A 23,776-nucleotide genomic window follows, 5' to 3' on the forward strand; every position below is an offset into this window, starting at 1 on the left:
TCTTATCGTTTTATTATCAAACGGGGTGTTGCGTAACCACCAAGTCTATCAAAAGTATAGGGCTTTTTACTAGATCAAGTCACGTGACCGTGACACTAGGCTTTTAAACGCGCCACATCTAATACATCGTGAGATCCGAATCTAATGACACGCTTCCATTAGTATCAGTCTGAGCGTCATATGTAACATATTTCGCTAGTTTTGCAGAAGTTATCTTACCTTTTTTTCGCTATGTGTCCCAGGCTCTCTCTCCCAATCCCCCACGAGAGCCATGCCCAGGCTACGTTAGCCCTTACCATAGAGTTATCTCCCCCTAGAGTGATAACTACGCGAGTGTTTCCGGTACCAACAAGGAGCGTTTAGGCCACGCCTCTTTTTTGTGCTAGTCAGTCGTAGTGATTGACTAGATAATAACATCAGCCATGAGAAGGCTTAAACAAGGATCATGAATTTCCAGTTGAGATAGTAATTAATGCTCATATTAAAGAAAAGATGATTATAGTTTATTACTCTAATATATGCTTATTATTTAAAGCAATTCAATACCTACCAGGGATTGCTAAACATATTATGGAAATGTTTACTTTTTCATTTCCATAAACATAAATATTTCCATAATTTTAGGGAAATGGATATGGACATTTTATTTTACAAGTATGGAAATGGTATGAAAATGGAAATAATATGGAAATGAATTATGGAAATGCTATGGAAATAATATGGAAATGAATTATGGAAATGGAATTAATATGGAAATGAATTATGGAACTTTTATGGAAATGGAAATAATATGGAAATGGAAATACTATGGAAATGAAGTAGGGAAATGGAATTAATATGGAAATGAATTATGGAAATGGAAATAATATGGAAATGGAAATAATATGGAAATGAATTATGGAAATGGAATTAATATAGAAATGAATTATGGAAATGGAATTAATATGGAAATGAATTATGGAAATTGAAATAATATGGAAATGGAAATAATATGGAAATGAATTATGGAAATGGAATTAATATGGAAATGAATTATGGAACTTTTATGGAAATGGAAATAATATGGAAATGAATTATGAAAATGGAAATTGTGACATACACGCAATCCCTGATACCTACATGACTTGCCAAGGCACTGAATAGATAGTGAGTGAAAGTGAAGGTAATGCAAGCAGTTACTCATAGATAACATATATAGTCATACTGGGGTTGTATTACATTGGTGTGATGGGAAGCTAATCAACTGCCATCAACTATGAGTTGTACTACCCGGTGTTGCCCGAGTAATAAAAAAGTATTTGGACAGAAAATTTATTTTTATATAACATTTACTATTCTAACTTTTAAACTTCATATCATGAGAAAATATTTTTAAGCAGTTTAAATGAATTAAGAGGAAAAAGAAAACAACTCTAAAGGTTTGCAAGCTTTTTCAAACTACAACTTTTAAATTTCATATCATGAAAGAAGTGTTTTGTTGAAATAAATTAAGAAAAAAAATAAAACTGTAAGTGTGTTTAAATGTAAAATAAATAGCAAGTAATGGCTAAATATAACCTGTTTAGCTATGATTACAATGAAAAATTATTTAATAAATAAGGTAATAAAAGAGTCTATTTTATTTTTATATAATTATAGTTAGTAGAATTAAGTATAATTTATTTTTATTTAACATATAACAACATTTACCACTTTAACTTCCAAACTACATATTATGAAAAGTGTTTTGTGTAATTGAAATAAATGAAGAGAAGAGAGAAAATAAAAACAACGGTAAATGTTTTCAAGCTTTTTCAAACAACTACCACATTTAAACTTCATATCATGAGAGAAGTTTTTTGTTAAAATGAATTAAGAAAAAAAACGAAACTGCAAATGTGTTTAAATGTAAAATAATTAGCAAGTAAGGATAAATATAATCTGTTTAGCTATGATTACATGTAAAATAAAAAATTATTGTAATCATAGCTAATTTTTATTACTTTATTTAATAAATAAAGTAATTCACAACTACTTTTTTTTTACTTTATTTAATAAATAAAGTAATAAAAAGTCTATTTTATTTTTAAATAATTTTAATTTAGTATAATTAAGTATAATTTATTTTTATCTAACATATAACAACATTTGCCACTCTAACTTTCAAACTTTTTGCTTGCTTACATCAAGCAAAGATGTCCACTAACTAGTGGACATCTTTGCTTCAAGCTAGTCTATGTATTTGATTGATATGTATTGAAATCTAATATTACATACAAGGGCTGTTTGTGAACTGTGGTGTCAATGAATCACTCTATCACCATACAATGTCAATACTTTCAGTTGATGGCAGTCGATTAGCTTCCTATCACACCAATGTAATACATCCCCAGTATGACTATTTATCTTATCTATGAGTAGCCAATGATATACAGCTCCCCAGGTGTGGGGCTGTATATCATTGGAGTAACTGATTGCATTAACTCACTTGCTTAACACCATCTATTCAGTGCCTTTGCAATGCATGTAGGTATTGAATTGCTTTAAATAATAAGCATATATTAGAGTAATAAACTATAATCATCATTTCTTTAATAAGAGCAATAATTACTGTCTTAACTGGAAATTCATGATCATTCTCATGGCTGACGTTATTGTTCTGTCGATCACTACGATTGACTAGCACAAAAAAGGGGCGTGGCCTAAACGCTCCTTGTTGGCACCGGAAACGCTCGTGTTGTTGAATGCACAGTTATCACTCTAGGGGGAGATAACTCTATGGCCCCTACTACCATTCATATGACAAAACCGGATTCGCTAATAATAGCCCTCAGCACTTAGTGCGGTTGTTTCGTGCTTATCTAATCGCCGCAAGCCAAAGTTGCGCGCATACATTTCAAGAGGCTACTTTGCTGCTTATTTCACATGTGTTGATTAATGAAATCCCATACGTTGCCTGATTTGTACTGTAAAGAATTTGGACCAACCTTTACTCAGACACGATCTAGTATGTATTAAATGTTCAATAAATGTAAGAAAATGAGTGTGGTTTTTCGTTCGTTTTTATTCTGTAGGAAATTCCTTTAGTCGTGGATCTGCGACCACTTCTCTGCCCTCCTACATACACACTATACATTCATTTCACCCGTTTTTAATAACAGAATCCGGTAGGAAGTAGTTTAAGAGTAAGAATAAATAGTGTCGCTAATGCGCTGGCAGTTAAATTGTAGTTTAACTAACAAATTATTAGCATTACGATAAATTATAAAGAAGGCAGACGCAACATGCAAAATATATAGGTATACGAGTATATATAAGATTATACGTTAAACAGAATTTCCTGGCCCGGCGTCCACCACAATGAATCACTATTTCTGCTATTATCGCATTCTATTATGTCTATAACGTGTCTATAATGTCTATATGTCTATATATGTCTATATATGTCTTATGTCTATTTTTGGATATGTTTAGATTGTGCACTTTTGCTTAGACTGTGTGAACTAAGTTGATTATTACTGGTTCAGGCACTAGGGAATGTGTTAAGTTATTGTAAGCAGTGCTGATATTTATCAGTAAAGTCACTTCTTTTTTTATAAGATAAGTCCAACAATTGAAAGACACTACTAACAAAACCTAAACCAATAATATCAATGATGGAAGGTTGAAAATAGATGATGAATGTTAATATGGACAAATGTGAAGAAATTATGTTATGCATAACTAATCCGAATCCACACACAACATCAGTGTTGCATTTGCTATGTCATTTTATTTTGACTATTTTCAGTGTGTGTATATTTGCTTTGTCATATGGGAACTAATTTGGTTATTACTGGTTAAGGTACAAGTGAAAGTGTTAAGCAATTGTAAGCAATACTGATATTTACCAGTAAAAATACTTTTTTATGCGATAAGTCCAGCAATTAAAATACATAACTAAAAAAATTCTAAACAATAATATTAATGCCAACAAGATAAAAATAGCTAATAAAAGTTACATCCTGACTCGAACGGACGTCCATGTTAGCTTGCTCGGTCCATATGGCTGCGAATTACAACAGTCAAATGAGAGTCATGGCGAGAGTCCTTATAGAGTCCTTATATATAGATGTTTGGTAGTTGAAATAGGGAAGTAGAAGAGTATCAGCTGATGATGGAGAAGGAAGCTCCAGAGGCAGATACAAAGAGGCTCCAGAGGCAGAGGGAGGGAGACTCCAAAGGGAAGATAGAGGGAGGTTTTAGAGGCAGAGAAGCGTGCCTCATCAAGCGGAGGAAGCCTCAGCAGGTCGTCGAAAAAGAGAGAGTTAGATCGATTGCCAGATAGAGAGACACTGATCTGTTGTAGCTGTTTTTTATAGATGTCTCTTTTGGCTTGTAAGAAGGTGTTTAAGAGCTCATGTTCTGTACTTTATGTTGCAGAGGGTTAGAAATTTGTCTTAGTATGTCATGGGAGTGGAATAATTGGAAATGATAACTGACTCCAATTGTCTTGGTTGTGTCTAATACAGGTCTGATATCTTTTAATGGTTTTTTGGCATGTCAATTGATGTCTTTTTTCTCATGTGCTCCTTCCACAGGAAGTTTATAAGCTGCTTTTAAATGAGTCCTTACAGTCCATAGATAGGGAGGCTCAACAGTTGAAATAGCAGAAGTTTTGTCAGTCTCTTCTTTTTTGGTAGTGAAAGAGAAGAGGCTCAGCAAATGATGGAGAAAGAGACTCCGCAGACAAAAGGAAGGAGGCAAAGTCATTGGAGCTGTTCTCTTTTATAGATATATTTGTCAGCCTGTAAGAAGGCGTTTAGGTGCTCAGGTTCTGTTCTTTTGTTGTAGAGAGTTGACATGTGAGTGGAGTTATCTTGAGTATATCATGAAGTTGTACTGGTTGAAATTATGACTAGCACGTTTATTGTGGTTTAATCTGGTAGAAGTTGGTGGCAGAGCTGAGTACATGTAGTTGCCTCTATTTCCTTTTGGTGATTTTCTGGCTGGTCAATTAGTGCCTTTTATCTTTGATGTGTTACTTCCAATAGAGGATTCTAGTCTACATTGGGATGAGTGTAAAGTGATTTCTTCTCTTCATGTCTTTTTGTTGTACTACGTGTTTTTGTTCATATTAATATTGCATATATTTCCTGTCGTTTAGGCTTTGCTATATTATGCTATCCGCTTTTGTTAAGACCTCTTTACAAAAAATGTACAATGTTTCAACCAACAAACAGGTGATGACAAAGTAGTATATCTTAAGAGTGCTGTCATAAGCCATTTTGTGGAATCGTACATTTGATCACCATAAACTGTCAATAACAGTTGTTTTATTTCTATTAAGCTTTTTTAAAACAAAGTCTCAAAAACAGACAATTTTTTGGTATATTTTCTGTTGGGTACAGGCAAAAACAGTAATTTTATTTCTTTTCAGTGTTGGCCTCATAAAGCGAAAGTATCCTAAAGAGTGGTATAGAAACATATAATGATTATCTAATTCAAACACCCCATTGTGAAAATCATCAAAATTTTATATACATGATACATAATAGAAACTAGTAATAAAGCATTATGTTAAAATTAGTAACTTTAATTACCTGCAGCAACTTTTGTGTATTTAGTGGTTATCATCTGCAAGAACATAGCTATATTACTAATTACCTGATAATTTACTACCAATTAACTAGGGCTTCAACAGAGTGCGCTGGCTGCGGAGTCCTGTATCAAAATCATTCTTTTAGACTTATTTCAGACTTTTATAATTAGTGAATAAGGGGGCAGCATAGGATTGACTTGGATTATCCCTGCCAACATAATAAGCTGGCACACCTGTATTTAATCAGTTCGGGCAAGCGTCTGTTAACACCGACATTGCTTGTGAGATCTGTCTTAGTTACAAAAGTGCAATGTCTCTTTTTGAGTTTCTCAAGGCTTTGTATTTCACCCCTGAATATCTAGGATATTGTGGCTTATGATGCAGTTAAGGATGCAATATTTACATTGGCACATGTTAAAGTAAACAGATGTTGAAAATGAGTTTTTATCATCAATAATACAAGGTCATGTATTGGTTTCCATCATGCAGAGTTAGTACATCCACAGCGTTGTGGCTATGTGTTGAATGATTGTTTATCATCGCAAGTGGCTGCCTTAGAGCTATTTTCCCTAGATATCGACTTAATAGTGATATCCTAATAAGTGGATGCCTAACAGTTCGTATTTGAATTTTGTTGTCGTTCCTTTATCTACTAATAATAGCGCTCAACCCAGCATGTTGTACTTTAATTAACTAACAATCAAGTAGATTATAGTACTACGTCTTGATTTGAGTAAAACTGATAGATTTGATGTGATTAAAAATTGCCAACAAGATTTCACTTTGTAAGAGAATAAAATATTGTCAAACTTTATTTATAAGTGGCAATTTATGAATGGCTGCGTAGCTCTATAAATCTTCATATAACTAATCATAAAGGTTTTGCTGAAGATGTTGTATTCTATTTTTTCAACACAAAATCAATATTTTAATGGCTTATCTATTATTGAGTTTATAATAAAAGGTTTGCTAATGGTTAAAAATATGTTCTTATATAGTTAGTTGTTGATAGACTAATCGCAGCAGTTTGGTGATCTTTCAATTTTAGTGTGACGTCCACGATGCCTCCGAAAAAAAACCGAAAAGTTGATGGTAAGCAATGGCTATTGTAGACTTGGTAGAGGAGATGCCTTGAACTGCAATAAAAATTGTAGATTTGATAGGAGAGATGCCTTAATCGGCAATAACTATTTTGAGTTGGTTAAATTAATTATTCAGTTCCAATTTGTTCTTGGTTGCTTGCAAAACACTAGCTTTTCTCTAATATTTCTCCATATGTATCAGATGCAACAAGAGAGAAGTTTTTTCAAGTTACCCTACAGGATGAATTCATTCGCGGAGTTATATTTCGCGAAAATTGTCTTTTCATGCATATTCGCGGATGAATTTATTCGCGGCAGAAAATTGCCACTCTCTAGGAAAAGTTAACTCTATTGCGGCTAGTAATAGATATTCATACGCATGCGCACACCGCGTGTTCCGGGTTATATTTAGCGTACAACTGCTAGGCGTTCATGCTATTCTACAGTAAACAATTTTTCCTGCGTCCAGAGGTTTTCACGAATATTTATCGCTTTGGAGGCCTTTGATAAGCCAACAACTTGTGGTAAGTAATGAGTTTTTTACATGTACTAAATTAGTTGAATTTTACTTTGGCTCTTCGGTAAAACGCAATACTTATTTTTTCCATCCCTACTGCTTCATTATTTGTTTTAGTGTGAGAGAGATCTTTCATCATACACCGGAGAACAATGATTGCAAGGGTGGTAGATGTCATTCTTAGAAGATCACCAATCATTCAGGGAGGTCTGGAAATTGAGGTTGAAGTGACCGCAGCTACTTACGAGAAGAATATATCTGTTTTTAAAAAAGGAACAAAAACGCCTTTACGAGCTCAAATCTTTGGCCAACCGGCAGAACTTTGCAATAGTACGCCACGAGGAGAGTTCTGATGATAACTTCCTTACCAGTCATGTAGTAGCGAGAGAATCTCCTTCAACACCTACACAAGACGGTGACAGCGACAAAGCTGGTATTACCAAAATAACTAGTCAGAAAGCATCATTACACGCTAGTATTCACATATCAAGAGTACCAGTTTAATTTTATTGCTAGACAACCGCCTTATGGACTAAACTGTTTATATTTAATCCATTCATCGTTTGTAAAATTTTATTTGTATTTGAAACATTTTATTTGTAAACTCAAGTTGTTAATAAATTATAATACATATATACATGAAATAAAATATATAATTAAATCATGTTTGCTGCAGCGATATCAAGGAGTTGTTGTCGATGAAGGGTCTAGGTTGACTGGTTGCTTCTCTGCCAATATTCCTGCCTTGATGAATATTACATTACTACTTGTCTCTAGTTTTCGTAATCGGAGTAGGTTGTTTTATTCTCAATCTGTAGTAAACACAAAAATAAAAAATAATAACGAGTGTTGAGGAAGTACAAAAACAATAGCTGAAGTATTTGATGAAAGCGATCAGTTTTTAAACAAAAGAACTAACTAATGCAGTTGATTATGGAAAAACGTATCTGCACTGCAAACCAAATACATACCATAATGTTCAGATCAGAATCATGATCGTCCTTGACTTCGGTATAAGAGATTGATGGAGTTGATTCTAATGTAAAAAGACTAGGAGAGCTTTTTTGCTATGCTGAAGCCATGCCGAATAACTTGTAAAAACCTTGAATAATTTTGTAAAGTTTGACGCAATGACAATAAAGCTCGAAGCCTGGCGATGATTTTAATGAAGTTTTGGAACTCGGCTACGTTTAGTACTTCCGCCTCGCGGCTATTTTCGCGATGACACCATTCTGCATATCTTGTGACAACCTCGAATAATTTTGTAAATAAATGTGATGCATTGCCAATGGTGTTAGCTCAAAGCTCAGGCAATGATTTTAAAAATGTTTTGGAACTCAATTACGTTTAATATTTACATTAAAAACTAGGCTATCGATTAGTTTTCAGTTTGATGCAGTAGTTATTCTCTCTTGTGATTAAAAATAGAACTAATTATTCACTGAATTTAATAATTCGCGAGATTGACTGTTCGCGAAATCGCGAATTTTTATGACCAACGAATATTTTCATCCTGTAGGGTATGACTTTGTAAAGGTTGTTTGAGCTACTACTGTTGGGTTAGTTGTGAAGGTAAAGTTGATACCTCTACAGCATAAAAATAATCCATCATAATAATGATTACTTAATCAGGATTTTCCATTATCCAAAACATATAATATATGTAAATACCTTAATCCATTCCAAGTTTTCCCAAACTCACCCCTTGGACCCTTTAAAAACTTAAACTCGAATTCCTAATTTAATGGCTGTACAGTAACTTTGGTATTAATAGTTTGTATCAACAACTTTTCAGTTTTTTTCTTATCACTAACACTTGGTTTAGTGCCCATGATTACAGTATCTTTAAGTTACGGGGAGCGCACACCTTCACTGGAAACTTAAATCACTTCTTTTCACTTTTTTCCACAGCAAGGTCCAAACTGCAAATAAGAAAAAAGTTGTGTATAAATAGAATAATTAAAATAATATAATAGACACCCCGGGTACCCTATAGATTGTTTACAGATTGTTTACAAAATTGCTTTAAAAATGATATTTTTAAAGCAAACCATGGGACTCTCGTTATTCAAATCGAGTCTGAGAATTTGCACTGACTTAACACTTTCCATTAAATTTACATTACATTTCTTACAATAGACGATGCAAAACCTTACATTAGTTCTGTATGTTCAGTAGAGTTTATGTAAAATGAGGTTTTTTAGATGTGTTTACTGCATTGTCATTAATACTGCATCTGTATCATACAATCAATATCGAGGGCAACTCTTGCTGTTTCCTTACAAAATATTACTTGACATTTGAGATAAAATTTGCCACTGCCCCATCTTTTGCTCTTGTTTTCTTAGTAGATTCTACAGCTATTTGATTAATCAATTGTGTTTGTTCTAATCAAAACACAAAAAGTATTTATCACGAAAAAAGTTATTTATCGCCCGTAAAAGTGCATCGTCTTACTGTCTTTACCTTAGATGCCAAGGCAGCTGTAACAGACAAAGCAGCCGTTTCCTCTACATCTGTTTAGGCTAAGAAAGCTGCTGGCAAAGCAGCTGCTGACCTCAAAACTAAAGGCAAAAAACCGACAGCCAAGGAAGCTAAAGAGAGTGAGTTATCATTACCAAAATTTTTTTGCAATCGGGAATCTTATTTAGCGTCTAGCGTTACTAATTCTTAACAGTTGACATCCGACTTTTGTTCTAGAAATTGTGGAAAAAACAATCTTGAAAAAAGGTAAAGTTCCTGTGGATCCTGAATGCCCATTCAAGGAGTCTATGCATGTCTATTGCTCTGATGGAGACATATGGGATTGTATGCTCAACCAGGTAAGTTTTAATGTCGGCACAGAACCTTTACATGTTTTGTCTGATTGATGTTTGTAATAGTTGTCACTCGCTACTACTTGTTAATTTATTACTGTTAGTTTAGGCTTAGCGCAGAGAGTAGCTGGTGAGCTCCTAGGGATTTCGACGGCCACAGCATTCCTTAGCAAGTATTTAGCTATCTCTCAAAAATTGATGTACTGTAATCACGTTTCACTATAGGTTAGGTTTTGTCTACATTGGTTTGAGGGAAACTTTATCAAAGAAGCATCTTAAAGCAAATAATTTACATAATTTTTTTATTATATATTTCAACACATCAGAGTCTTAGCTTTCGAATGAGCCTATATTCAATACACAAAAAATAATAGAACTATGAAAAACAGGGTGTCAAAAGTAGGTCCTGCAATAAAAAAACACTTGGTTGCGGTTCCCACAATGTGATGTCATAATTATCATTTAGCCTTAAATCATGGATCCCTTTTGCTTCCATTGAGGCTGCGCTTTTCTCTGACAATCGGTGCTGTGCGCTTTTCTGTGACAATCGGTGCTGTTAAACACAGAGAGCGCTAATAATAAATAGGGTTCTAGATAATCAACAATGCCCGAGGATCGTGGTAATGCTCGACCAATACAACCACATGTTCTGGGTTAATTAGTTATGCTTCAATAAATATATTGTTGTTGATAAAGGTAAGGAAACCACATCGATTAAGTTGGGATCTGCAGTTGCGTGGCCCTAGGACTATATGTCAATTGCACTTTCGGGAGATCACGCAATGCTTGAAATTAATTAGTCTTAGTCCATGCCCCTCAACATCACAATAAAAAGAGAGGACTAGTGCATAATAACATCAGGAAAACATAGCATGATGCTTGGAATCTAATCTGAGTTATTTATTATAGAAATAATATGTACATAGAGAGCTAATGACACTGATTCTTTTGTCATCTTCATTGGTTCTCTGGAGTTGTCCTACCTTCACTTGCCACTAGCGTCATTATCGCAGCTGATAAATATAAGCAGTAAGCAATAAAATAAGCAGTAAGAGCACACATCGCCGAATATGAAAGTTGTGACGTCGAAATTTTTGAGTCTATACCATTGAACACTTCTGCGGTACAGCTCTGTGTGCGCTGTGGCAAACAATGGCTCCTTCGAAAGCCAAGATTCTGATGTATCGAAATATATGATAAAGAAATTATGTTATTGAGGTGCTTTAAAATCGACCATGACAGGATGGACTGGCAGCTCTCAAATAGGACTGTAGTAGGTAAGGAACCATCTTGAAGTAGGGTATGACAGCATGGACTATGGTAGCTCTCAAGTAGGACTGTAGTAGGTAAGGAACCATCTTGAAGTAGGGTATGACAGCATGGACTATGGTAGCTCTCAAGTAGGACTGTAGTAGGTAAGGAACCATCTTGAGGTAGCCTATGACATTATAGACTATGTTAGCTCTCAAGTAGGACTGTATTAGCTAAGGAACCATCTTGAAGTAGGCTATGACAGTATATACTATGGTAGCTCTCAAGTAGGACTGTATTAGGTAAGGAACCATCTTGAAGTAGGCAATGATAGCATAGACAATGGTGTCTCTCAAGTAGGACAGTAGTAGTTAAAGAACCATCTTGAAGTAGGCTGTTACAGCATAGACTATGGTAGCTCTCAAGTAGGACTGTAGTAGGTAAGGAACCATCTTGAAGTAGGCTGTTACAGCATAGACTATGGTAGCTCTCAAGTAGGACTGTAGTAAGTAAGGAACCATCTTGAGGTAGCCTATGACAGTATAGACTATGTTAGCTCTCAAGTAGGACTGTAGTAGGTAAGCAACCATGTTGAGGTAGGCCATGACAGTATAGACTATGGTAGCTCTCAAGTGGGACTGTAGTAGGTAAGGAACCATCTTGAAGTAGGCTATGACAGGATAGACTATGTTAGTACTCAAGTAGGACTGTAGTAGGTAAGCAACCATGTTGAGGTAGGCCATGACAGTATAGACTATGCTTGCACTCAAGTAGGACTGTAGTAGGTAAGGAACCTTCTTGAAATAGGCTATGACGGCCTGGACTATGGTATCTCTCAAGTAGGACTGTAGTAGGTAAGGAACCATCTTGAAGTAGGCTATGACAGCATAGACTATGGTAGCTCTCAAGTAGGACTGTAGTGGGTAAGGAACCTTCTTGAAGTAGGGTATGACAGCATAGGCTATGGTAGCTCTCAAGTAGGACTGTAGTAGGTAAGGAACCTTCTTGAAGTAGGCTATGACAGCATAGGCTATGGTAGCTCTCAAGTGGGATGATAACAGAATTAATTCACAGTAGCTGTAAATAAGCTGTATTGTAAGCTTTCACACTAGGAATCTACTCAACAATGCACTCATTATTTACATAGTATGAATACAAGTGATTTCTGATATGATGCCGTGATGATACAATCATTATCTCGAGGGAAGCCATGATATGAATTTGCTTGAAACTCCGATAATTCAAAATTTGGCCATAAATACGCAGCTAGTAGTTTGCAGGTCAACATGTAGTCCTTAAGGAATAGAAAAAACATATTATTATGCTTTATTATTTATCTTCAGGTGTTGACTGATGTTCTAAAAAAAATCAAGGAGATTGACTAACCAGATGCTGAGATATGGCCAGCCAAACACAGGTCTACCAAAAAACATAAGTGTTTTGGTATTCATCATATTAGCATCAATATATGACGTATGAAATCGACTTGTGTGCCATTGGTCAATTAAGCCAACTAATGCGCTCTCCTATAACAATCACAGCGTTTAATTGGTTTAATCCCTGGAAGTATAGAACAATCAAACTGGGCCTAACAATCATTGCTCTGAGAATTTCGAACCAGTCCCTCTGACGTGTAGATTAGTTTTAGCATGAAATAATTACAGGCATCTATTATTTCGCAACATTTCGCTATCTTGCTAGTTCAGCTCAGTTTTGTTGTTTTCCCACTTAGCTTCCCTATTCAGACTCATCTTTAGCGCTGTTCAGTTTTTTTTTAACTATAGCTAATAAATGGAATCAATTAAATCAATCATCAATCTCGGTTATCAATTGGACTTTTGTACAAATTATATTAGTTACATCATTTATTCTATACGCAGTTATATTGTTATTTTGTATAATATGCATTATGATTATTATATTAATCATAAAAATACTCATAGATAAGATAATAGATAAATAGAAAAATCAAATCAAAATTTATCATTTTCTTTTCTTACAGCACGGTCAAGTTATTCTTTTCAAAAATATGGCTGTAGTGAACTTACAGTTTAACTAACAGTGACAATAATCCTAAAAATCAACTGAATGCTGCAGTAGGTACAAAGATGATGAAGGAACGAAAATTTACATCCACGTTTCTTAGTCGACCGGTAAACAAACTGCAAATAGCGGATATTGTAAATTATAGACTGGCTTAGACTATACACGCGCCATTTGTTCAACAGACGATCTCCGGAGCATATCGGTGCATATAGAGTTAAAGTTTGAGGCACAATAGTCAAAATCTCCTCTTCTGTTTTGAAAAATCATGGAAGGGGTTTGTGGACTATTGCCTTTACCACGCAATGTTTGCTTGATTTTTTAGAGAAACCAAAGCTAGTCTGTAAATTCTTTACTACCGCGAGAAGCGTTTCACATCTCGCAGCCTGAAACAATCAGTATACGTAATTGAGGTAAGGGTGCGCAACTCTGGCACATGTCCAATAAGTTGATTTCATACGTCACAATTCTCGGGGTTTTCGAATGGTTTTTCCTCCGATTCGTTTTTAGGTAGACCTGTGTTTGGCTGACTATATCTCTGTTTCTGGTCGTTCAATTTATTTGATTTTTTTATAACATCAGTAAACACCTCAAGATACATAATAAAGCATAATAATATTATGCTTTCTCTATTCCTTAGCAGGAGCGCAGGATGTAGGGGTTGAGATGTTTTTGCAACATGCAGTGGTGCTTGTATTGTTTGGCAGTAGCATGCAGGTGAGCCTGTATTGTTTGTCAGTAGCATGCAGGTGTGTCTGTATTGTTTTGCAGTATCATGCATGTGTATGTGTATTGTTTGGCAGTAGCATACAGTAGTGCATGTTTTGTTTGTAGACGTACATGCAGAATAACAATAACAAGTACTACATAATTCAATTGCTTGAGTCTGACTTATTGGATAAGTACGTTGTCTGGACAAGGTGGGGTCGTGTGGGCAAGGCTGGTCAGACCGCTGACTACCAATCTGGACCAAGATTGGAAGAAGCAAAGTGGTTCTTTTGTACCAAGTATGTAATATTTCCTTTCAGTATAGATTTGCCGCAGCTATTTTTATATGCTGATTATATCAAGGGTTAATTTAAAATTCTCAAGTACTACAAGAAAATTGCTTTCGTTTTTCTCTTGATGTCAATCATACTTCAATAAAATAATAAATTATTCTAACATTACTCTCCTCCTATAGTTATACAGCAGCTCATCTCTTTTACATTTCCTCTTAAAATTATTTGATTATATTTGTGTCTCTATTTGGGAGTTATCTTCTTTTGCGTTTTGCCAAATATACTCAGTCAACTGATCTATCAGGCTTGCATGTTTATTCTTTTTTCGGTTCCTTGTAAACATTTGCCTACACAATGTGCTAATGAAAACTTGACAATGAAAGTTTTTATTTTCTTTCAATGCCGCCTGTCATCTGAGATGACAGTAAACATAGGAATCATGTTTCACAAATAAAGGCTGAGATTACTAGTGGACATTTTAGTGGACATTGTAGCAAGGCCTGAAAGAAAACATGTCTTTTGATTTTAATTGAACTCACAACTATACGTGTATCCCCTTTATATGATACAGTAGATGGGAACCCTAAAACCTTTTCATAGCTGATCATAGGAGCAATCGTGGTTCAGCTGTTAGTACGCTGGCATGTAATCATTAGGTCAGTGGTTCAAATCACTGAAGGACTTTTGGTGGTGTTAGGAAGGGTATATAGCTACAACTGCTCCTGTCCTCAGTCGGGTCATCGGCCACCAAACCGGCCCTCTATCCGCGCTCTAGTGTTGGTGAGGAGGGTGACTAGCATGCTGCAGGACTATAGAAAACTTGATAAAGGTTGGAGGAGCTTCTGTGTGAGCCAAAGGTCTGCTAGTAAGAGACTGTCTCAATAAAAACGCTCAACAGAAGGCAATGACAAACCACTGTTGAAACCTGCTACGAGCAGTCATGGTTAAAGGAAGGGTGGAGATCCATGATCGCTTACATTGTCATAGCGCATGTTGTTTAGAGAGAGATACTTGATTACTTGAGCTATGTTTTCCATTATATTACACAGTGGAAGGAAAGAAGAGGGTCTGAAACCCTTTTTTAGTTCTCTCAGATGTTGAAGCAGATGAATTGAAAAAGTAACCTTTTTAACTCGAGCTGCAAAACTATTATAGAAATTAATCGCAATTAATAACTGATCAGAACTAGTTAATCTTAGAATTAATCTATCAAAAACCTGCATATTCGAAAACAAATAATACAGCTACATATAAATTAATTATATTTGAAACAGTTATTGTTAACAGGAGTACATGTTATGTACAATGTACATAAGTTAACCGTATTAATTATTATGAGTATGAAAATAGCCCATGGAAGTCTATAATTAAGCCAGCTGAAAGTTGCGATAGCACAGTTTATTCACATTATCCGAATGAAGAGATGCCCTCTTCCTACATACAATATCGCTAGCTTTAAAGGATAGCAGCTCACTGGGAACAGTAGTGGCGGTAGTCAGCAGTAGTAGTTATTGTCTACAGCTGGTGATGAATTCTGAGATTTATGATGAGAATTAGTTAAATAACATCTTTCTTAATGATGATGTGCTGTGGTGCTAGGAAAATTCTTTCTAGCATACATTGTACTTTACTTTCTTGTTTATGCTTCCAACAACGTCTTTAAATGCGCTACCTAGTATGGAAAACATTTTTCTGCTTTCATGTTCCAATAAAGTGTCAATACTATATTACTATTGTTCTAAAGCTAAATATGATTGTTATTTTTTTGAAAAATTGAAATGCAATAATTTACCTAAAAAAGTGTTTAACTATTAACAGAAGATAGACTGTAAAATATTAAATAATACTGAAATCGCTTCTTTTGCTATTGCCTAGGGACATGTTCAAACAACTATCAACATGGCCGCTTACAACTAGATCGGCTCGGCACTTTTTTGTTGTATAAACAAGTTTTACGTTATTGACTCACTTATTGTTTTCATAGTTGAGTGCAAAATAATTGTGGTTGTATTTAATTGGTAAAAATGTGTTGCTTGTCATAAACCACATTGGTTGCATTTTATTTGAAGATTAATTGGCTCAACTCTGTTAATCGTGTATTTATATTGATCGTGTTAATCGTTTAATTAAAGCGATCATTGTACAGCTCCAGCTTTAACACAATTCTGATGCTCTTACTTTGAATGGTTCTTTTTAGGTTTAAAGATAAAACCCAGAATGATTGGCATACCAGAAAAAATTTCACCAAAGTTTCTGGAAAATATTCCCTGCTTTAAATAGACTATGATGCTACAGTATGTTTTCTTTGGTGCAACTTGAGCTATATTGTTGCCTCTCTTGAGTTCTCATACCAAATATTAGTATTCTCATACCAAATATACACATGCATATTTATCCATACAGGCTGCAGGTGCGGATACTGATGCTATAGACAGTGCTAAGGCGGAACCTTCTGATGCTCCTGATTGCAAACTGGACCGGCGTGTGCAAGTATGCTTGCAGGTTTATGTTGAATTATCTGGTATACAGTCAAACATGGATAACTCGAACTTCACGGGACCATATGTGTTCGAGTTATCAGAGCGTTCAAGTTATCAGAGCACTGTCACAAGTCCATGTATTTATTTATTTATTAGTAGATACATGCATATATACAAACTATAATATAAATCAAGAGCATAAATGGCTTGTATCAACTTAAATGCTTCTAATGTAAAGTTTAAAACTTTTTTTACCAAAAAGTATAGATATTTTTCTATCACTTGAGATTGGTTTTTTGTTGGAGGTAATGTTATTGCCAAGACGTTTTTAGATTAAAATTGGCAAAATTTGATCGTTGTTGAAATGCTCAGAAGAAAAGACATCTTTTACTTTTGAGCGTTTTAACCAAGATCAATTTTGCTGATTTTTCTTGAAGTTTATGCAAAGGTTACCTCCCTTTTCCTTGCTTCCGAGGGACCATCGCTAAGCGGATGTTTGATAAAAATCAAATTTCACCAAACCTTTAGAAAAGTCGTTGACAAAAATATTTTGCCGATGGTGGTAATAACGACGCCTGTGAATTATGAAAAGATGACGTTTACCTCTATGGCTTGGAATAAAGTTATTTTCTAAAGCAATAACAACCGTCTCGGTAGCCGTTGGGCAAAAAAATGTTCGAGTTAACAGAGTTGGGGTCGAGTTATCTAAAGCCATTTATCATTACGTGGGAACAGACCAAAGAAACCGTTCGAGTTGACCACGTGTTTGAGCTATCCGAGGGCGAGTTATCCATGTTTGACTGTAGTTTGTTTTCCAAATGTGCGCCTAACAAACTTGGTCTCCATTGTCGACATACAATTCATATTTCCTTTAAAAAACTTATGGTAGTTTTTTAACAAGCTTAAGCAAACAAATGCACAAAGGTTTGAAGCTAACATGTAGGAGCAGACAACTTACAGTGTGAAACTATCATGTGTGTGCAGTAGGTATGATAGGAACTAGCTGGTTTATTAGATTAATTCTTATATAAGAAATAGAGAATATTTAGCTGGTGCTTCTCTGGTTAATCCGATTAGAGTCACTCTGCTCCTTTGCAGGACCTGATAACTCTAATAGCTGATGTAGGGGCCATGGAGGCAGCGGTTGTTGAAATGAAATATGATGCTAAGAAGGCTCCTCTTGGTGAGTAACCAAGTAACCTTTCTGTTGTGCCACCACTCATTGTACGATTTAACACAGCATAGTCTCACAACAATCTGCCTCGCTGTTGGCAGGCACACTTACTAAAGCTCAAATCAAGCAAGGTTACAGCGCTCTTAAGGACATAGAGACACTTATCAAGGCTGGCAAGTTTGGCTCTAAACTTACTGAAGCCGGCAACGCTTTTTACACACAAATTCCTCATGACTTTGGGTAAGTCTCTTTCCAGCACTGTTCATAGCAATTTCTTACTTTTTGCAGTCAATCAGCCAGTGCGCTGATCTCCATGATCCATGAGTGAGAATATGTGAATATAGAAAATACGCGAAATAGAAACTAACAAACTCCAATCTAATAAAGAAATTTTCTCATTAATCATAAACACATTCCTCTTTTTCTTGTTTGTTAAACAATTTTGTGTGTTGAGTCAGTTCAAGAGGCATGATGAAGAGTGTTACATGCTTCACACTTCTCACTGGGCCAGAGTATGACATAGATTTATATATATTGTATGTAATATTCATGAAGTTTGAAGCCGTGAAAGGTAGTGAGTAGTGAGGAATTACTGTACATACTGTATGTACTCGTGTATAAATTCAGTTTTATTTATAAGTCGATCAAGAAGTTTTTAAGACAAAAATTAACCCGTCGTTCCAGAATCTGGAATAATGATATCTAATCTGAATCGATGTTTGCTGGCCGGAACAAAAACATAACTTTCAAAATACCAAGTATTTTACTCAATGCGATAAATAGAGTTCTATGGTTGGCTTTAAACGGGGTTTGGATTGACTCCCTTGCGGTATTATTTGTGCAATGATAGCACGCTAAAACACAAGTTAAACTTTGCCTCTTCATAATCACATGCTTGTTACTCCATGGCTAGTACACAAACAAAAGCGAATATTTGTAGAGAAAGGTCTAGTCAGTATTTACAGTCGTAAAATTTCACTTACTGTTTTCCAAATATATTACCTGTTAAATTTATACTCGCCAGTGGCAGTACATCACATCAATGACAGCTGTTTTGTTACGATTGAAACTGCTATCGTAAGCTTGTTTACTGGTAATATCTAGCCTATGTTCACTGATATTTAATACTGGTAATTATCTGAAGTAACTTCAACATTTATATGATGATGTACCATTATTACGGGTGTTTGCTGAAGCCTGGTTTCCATGTACGCCGCAAAGTACCGGCGACAGCACCGCAGGCTATTGCGGTGAAATAAGAACCTACCTACATACCGAGGACCACCGGTAGTTGCCGGCGGTCAATGCAAAAGTTTAGCGATGTTCAAATTTCGCGGAGTCGCAGGCAAAATCCTTCCCAAAATGCGCTGTACAGGTGAGGGTCAGTCCTTTCGAGACGTCATTGTGAAGGGTCGCAGCATGGCCAATGACAAAATCCAGTTGATATTGTTGGTTCAGAATTACCCTGCTTTATATGACAGATAAGGTGCGTGTAATATATTATAATGGTATTTTGATTAATTTATCGTAGTGGTAGTAAGTCAAGAAGAATCAGTATGTATTTATGAAAAAGTACTAAAATTGGTGATATAGGTTTCAGCAACACTATATAACTTGGTGATATGTACTTGGGATATAAAACTTGGTAATGTGTACAATTTATAATAAAGTTCACTCATTTTTACAAATTAATCTCATGAGTATACATTTGTTAGTTTTATTACAATAGTTTATCTTATTTTAACCATTCCAATTATTTGTGCAAAACATATTCAATAATAGCACAATAATACCGTTATGTATTATTAATAAAAAAACTACTTGCATACATTACTATATATAACTACATTCTAAGTTACATATATGCATTCTATGGTGTATGTATGTAGAAGTACTTGTTGAATATATGTGTCTAGTATGGGACATTTTTGTAACTTAAATTTTTTATTGCAGACAAGTTCTCGAGAAACCAAATATGAAGGCGAATGCCTGGCGAGACATTGCAGACTAGTTGGCTTTGAGCTCACAGGAGTGCGAAGCAAAGTTTAGAAACTTCAGGACAGGATTCTCTAAATATTTGAAAGATAAAATAGGTAATTGAATGTTGTGGACTAGCATTCTTTAACTTGAAGCATTTCAAATATTGATTTTAAAGCGAAATATTAACTGGCTGAATTTTGAATCTCTTCAGGTGCTTATGGATGTGGAGCAGCGAACGTGGGGCCACTAAAGTCTTAGTTGGCGAGGCTCCTCATCACGCACATCAAATGCCCAGAGCCCAATCAAATTCAGCTGCAGAGGTAAAGGCAGTTGCGCAGTCATTGCCAACAGAGTCTGATGACTCCTTCACACTTGACCCTGAACTGGCAGACCCTGCGCCGGCAGAGACACGCCCTTGTCCAGCACTATCTTCATCTATCATATTCTCACCAACTCAAGCCCGAAAAAGAACATGGCAAAAAACTATGGATAGTCATACAAACTATTTAACCGGTCATATTGTGTAAAGGCCGGGCCACACGTATCGTGTAATTTCAACTAGTCTGGGAAATTCCATTCGTACAAAAGTTATGACCTGCCACACGGAGTTTCCCCACCACGGATTCGTACGAAACTAACTTTCAACTAGCCAATCATAACGCGGTGATAAATTGAAGCCGATTCTGTTTCAATCATTTGCTTCAGTACAAACATTCGGGTCAGATCTAAAAAAGATAACGATTTGTGAGTTTCTAGTTGCAATTCCTAATTCCTAAAATCGATTGAGGAATGTACACGTAAATTAATTTCGGCGCCTACAATTTAACTGCGCGTTAATAAGGTCGTTTCTACGCAACTACAAAACTGCTAATGCTAGTTGCACTGAGTAGTTGTAGTAGACTGTTGTTGTCAATGGTTTTAGTATACTTTTGAATAGAGCTTGTACATTGATAATATTGTTACGAACTATTATGTATGTACTACATCGCAAAACGGTTATTTTGTATGACTACAGCAAGTTTTGGCTTGCCCACAAAACCGTTTTACTTTTTCATCTAATTACAATACAAATTTGAACCTGACTTTTCAGCAATTATTAGCCTAGCTACAAAACAGTTATATTTCTATTAAATACATATTGGAACCTGAATTTTCAGCAAATATTATACTAGCTACAAAACAGTTATATTTCTATTAAATAAATCCATTACGTCTATGGTACTACTGATTACATATAATCGCCAACACAGTACACAGTTTTCAAACCGAGTTAGGAACTGCGGGCTAGAAACTCTCAAATACTTATCTTTTTTAGATATGACCCAACATGCGCAAAAGAAAACGGCCTTCAACATTCAACGAACCTTTTCAACCGACCAATCAAACAACGATTCGTAGGAATTTCTGACGTTTCATCTAATTCAGGATTCGTTCATCGTGCGCAACCAACGATGGACGAATTCGTCCAAGTGTCAATTCGTATGAATCGTTTCGTCCAAATTTTGTCGATTTCGTGAGAATTTTGTCTCGTGTGGCCCTACCTTTAGTTATTCACAGCTGCCAAACGTCATAGAATACTTTGTTGGTTTTTCCCAGCTGTCAAATATTAATCAGATAAGTAATTTATTTGTCAGATTAATCGGGCCATACTTGCCGCAATAAAAGAGCAACAGCAAAACGACAGGGATGAGGGCTGCTGTTATGCATGCCACTAGCTCTGAAGCTGCGGAAATTAAAAGGGCAACTAAATCCAAATGTCATCTGGACATATTGACACTTGTTGCTGATGCAGAATTAAAGGCTGAACATCATTAACCACACCCAGAACTGCCACAGCAATCACTTGCCTCTCCACTTCATATGTTATTTTAACCACAACCATATGTATATCATCCTAACCATATCTTAACCATAACCATTTTAATCAACAACTTTGCATTACTATATTTCAGTATCATAATAAATTGGAAATTATAATTGCGTTACTACATGTATATTTTGGTATCATAATAACTAAAATTGAAATGTAAAATAATTTGCTTAGTCAGGCTTTCTCCCACAACTATTTATGTATTCCACTTGCCAACAGAAAGAATGTATTTGCACATTACAACGACCAACATGCAGAGAGACTGCCAGCTATATCTGCCTTCCCGTACTCATAATATAGACAAACTCATGCGTTAGGCTCCACTCCTTTAATAATCTCGACTCCATCGGTTCTCTATTTAGCCAGTTCGTTAGATCGAGCTGACTGACCTACTGCCGAGTCTCCTGTTGCGACAAAAAACTCGGCCCAGGGATGGCGTCGGTTCTGGAATCAGCCAGGCAGTCGGCCTTGGTCTCTGCACTCTGCCACCGCAATACCAGCTTGATATTAAACTAAACTACAAGACATGATTAAGTAAAAACATTAAACGTGTATACTACTTTCGTGACAACAAACCATGAACACATTCATTGAGCTCCGTTGTTTTTGTTACATAATGAAGGTGCACTCTTGAGTTTCTAGTCAGATGGGTGGTTGAGAGGCTAATTCTCAGAAACCAGACAATGTTTTGAAACTACATATTTCTGGCGTATGGTAGAAGGCGCGGAGCGTATGCTCATGAAGTATGTACGGAATTGGTCATTGATGTGGGAACAGCTAAGATCTTGAGGCGGTTGCTCAAACTCCCAGGTCTCCGGTATGAGACCCGAGTTAGTGCAAAAAGTATGACCCATATGGGTTAACCGGGGTGAGGAAACAATTTTATATATACGGTATGTATGAATATAAATAATATATTGTATTGGTTCCTGCGACCAACACGTAGAGGCGACTAGGTCGGCTTACTCTACCGGTCTGCATTCACCCTTCACAGGGGCTGTGTACTGGTTTCCCGTGACCAACACGCGGAGGCGACTAGGTCGGCTTACTCCACCGGTCAACATTAACCACCTTACACAAAGGATTGCACCCAGAGGGGTTTTATACTAGGTCGACAAGGTCGACCGGAGGTCGATGAGGTCGACAGTGTTTTTACGAGTTTATCCCCACAGCACAGTCCATAGACTAGGTCTTTGGAGATAGCTATATGCTTGGGGTGGTTCTGATATCACGCAAGGTAGCAGAAAGAGTATGGTTCCAAATGCACTGCATATATTGAACGAACATAAAGAGCCGAGGCCCTGCCTTAAGTACATCAAATTATGCAAATGAGATGCAAAGACCAGCCTCCCTTAGGGGCGTGGTTACAAAAGGATAAAAAAAGGGAACATAACTCCAGTTAGAAATTTTACAAGAAGGATAGAAACTTGGTGTTCCACCACACACGCCGCCCCTATAGACGGCAATCGGCTATAATAAAAAAAACCAAAAAAAAAGAATAAAATAATTAAAGAAAACACAAACAAACTAGAACACACTACAAAATAGGGATAGTCAATGTCTTTAACGGGATTCGGGGATATACGCAATCTTTCACTTGGTCGACATCCGATTAGCCAACTCTTCCAGGCGACGGGCCGTCCGTCTGAGGCTAGAGGCCTCCTCTCGAAGGGCGTCCACCGTGGCTCGGGGTCGGACATCTCCCAGTCGGCTCTGGATGCTCCCGACCGTCGTTAGCGTCTTCCTGGGAGCAGGTATGGGCCTCCCCTTTTTGAGCGGACTACATTTCCGATCTATCCGCTTTTCCTTCGGGGGAGAGGGAAAGGGTGCCTGCGGTCCTCTCCTCACAGGTGGCTTCATCTTAACCGGACCATAGGGCATAGGTTTCTCGAAGGCCGGGGGGTTGACCATTTGGACCCTCCTGCTCCATGCGGGATAGCTGGCGCGGTCGACCTCGTAGATCTTAACGCCCGTTCCACCGTCGGCTTTCCGGATCTCCACG

General features: G+C 36.3%; 1 pseudogene; it reads left to right on the forward strand.

Moving 5' to 3' along the window:
* Nucleotides 1-3,207: 3,207 nt before the first annotated feature.
* The window catches only part of LOC137388243 (poly [ADP-ribose] polymerase 2-like), a 36,554-nt pseudogene continuing 15,985 nt past the window's right edge, over nt 3,208-23,776 (forward strand).

Source organism: Watersipora subatra, chromosome 2 (assembly GCF_963576615.1).
Source record: "Watersipora subatra chromosome 2, tzWatSuba1.1, whole genome shotgun sequence".
In the NCBI taxonomy this organism is placed as follows: domain Eukaryota; kingdom Metazoa; phylum Bryozoa; class Gymnolaemata; order Cheilostomatida; family Watersiporidae; genus Watersipora; species Watersipora subatra.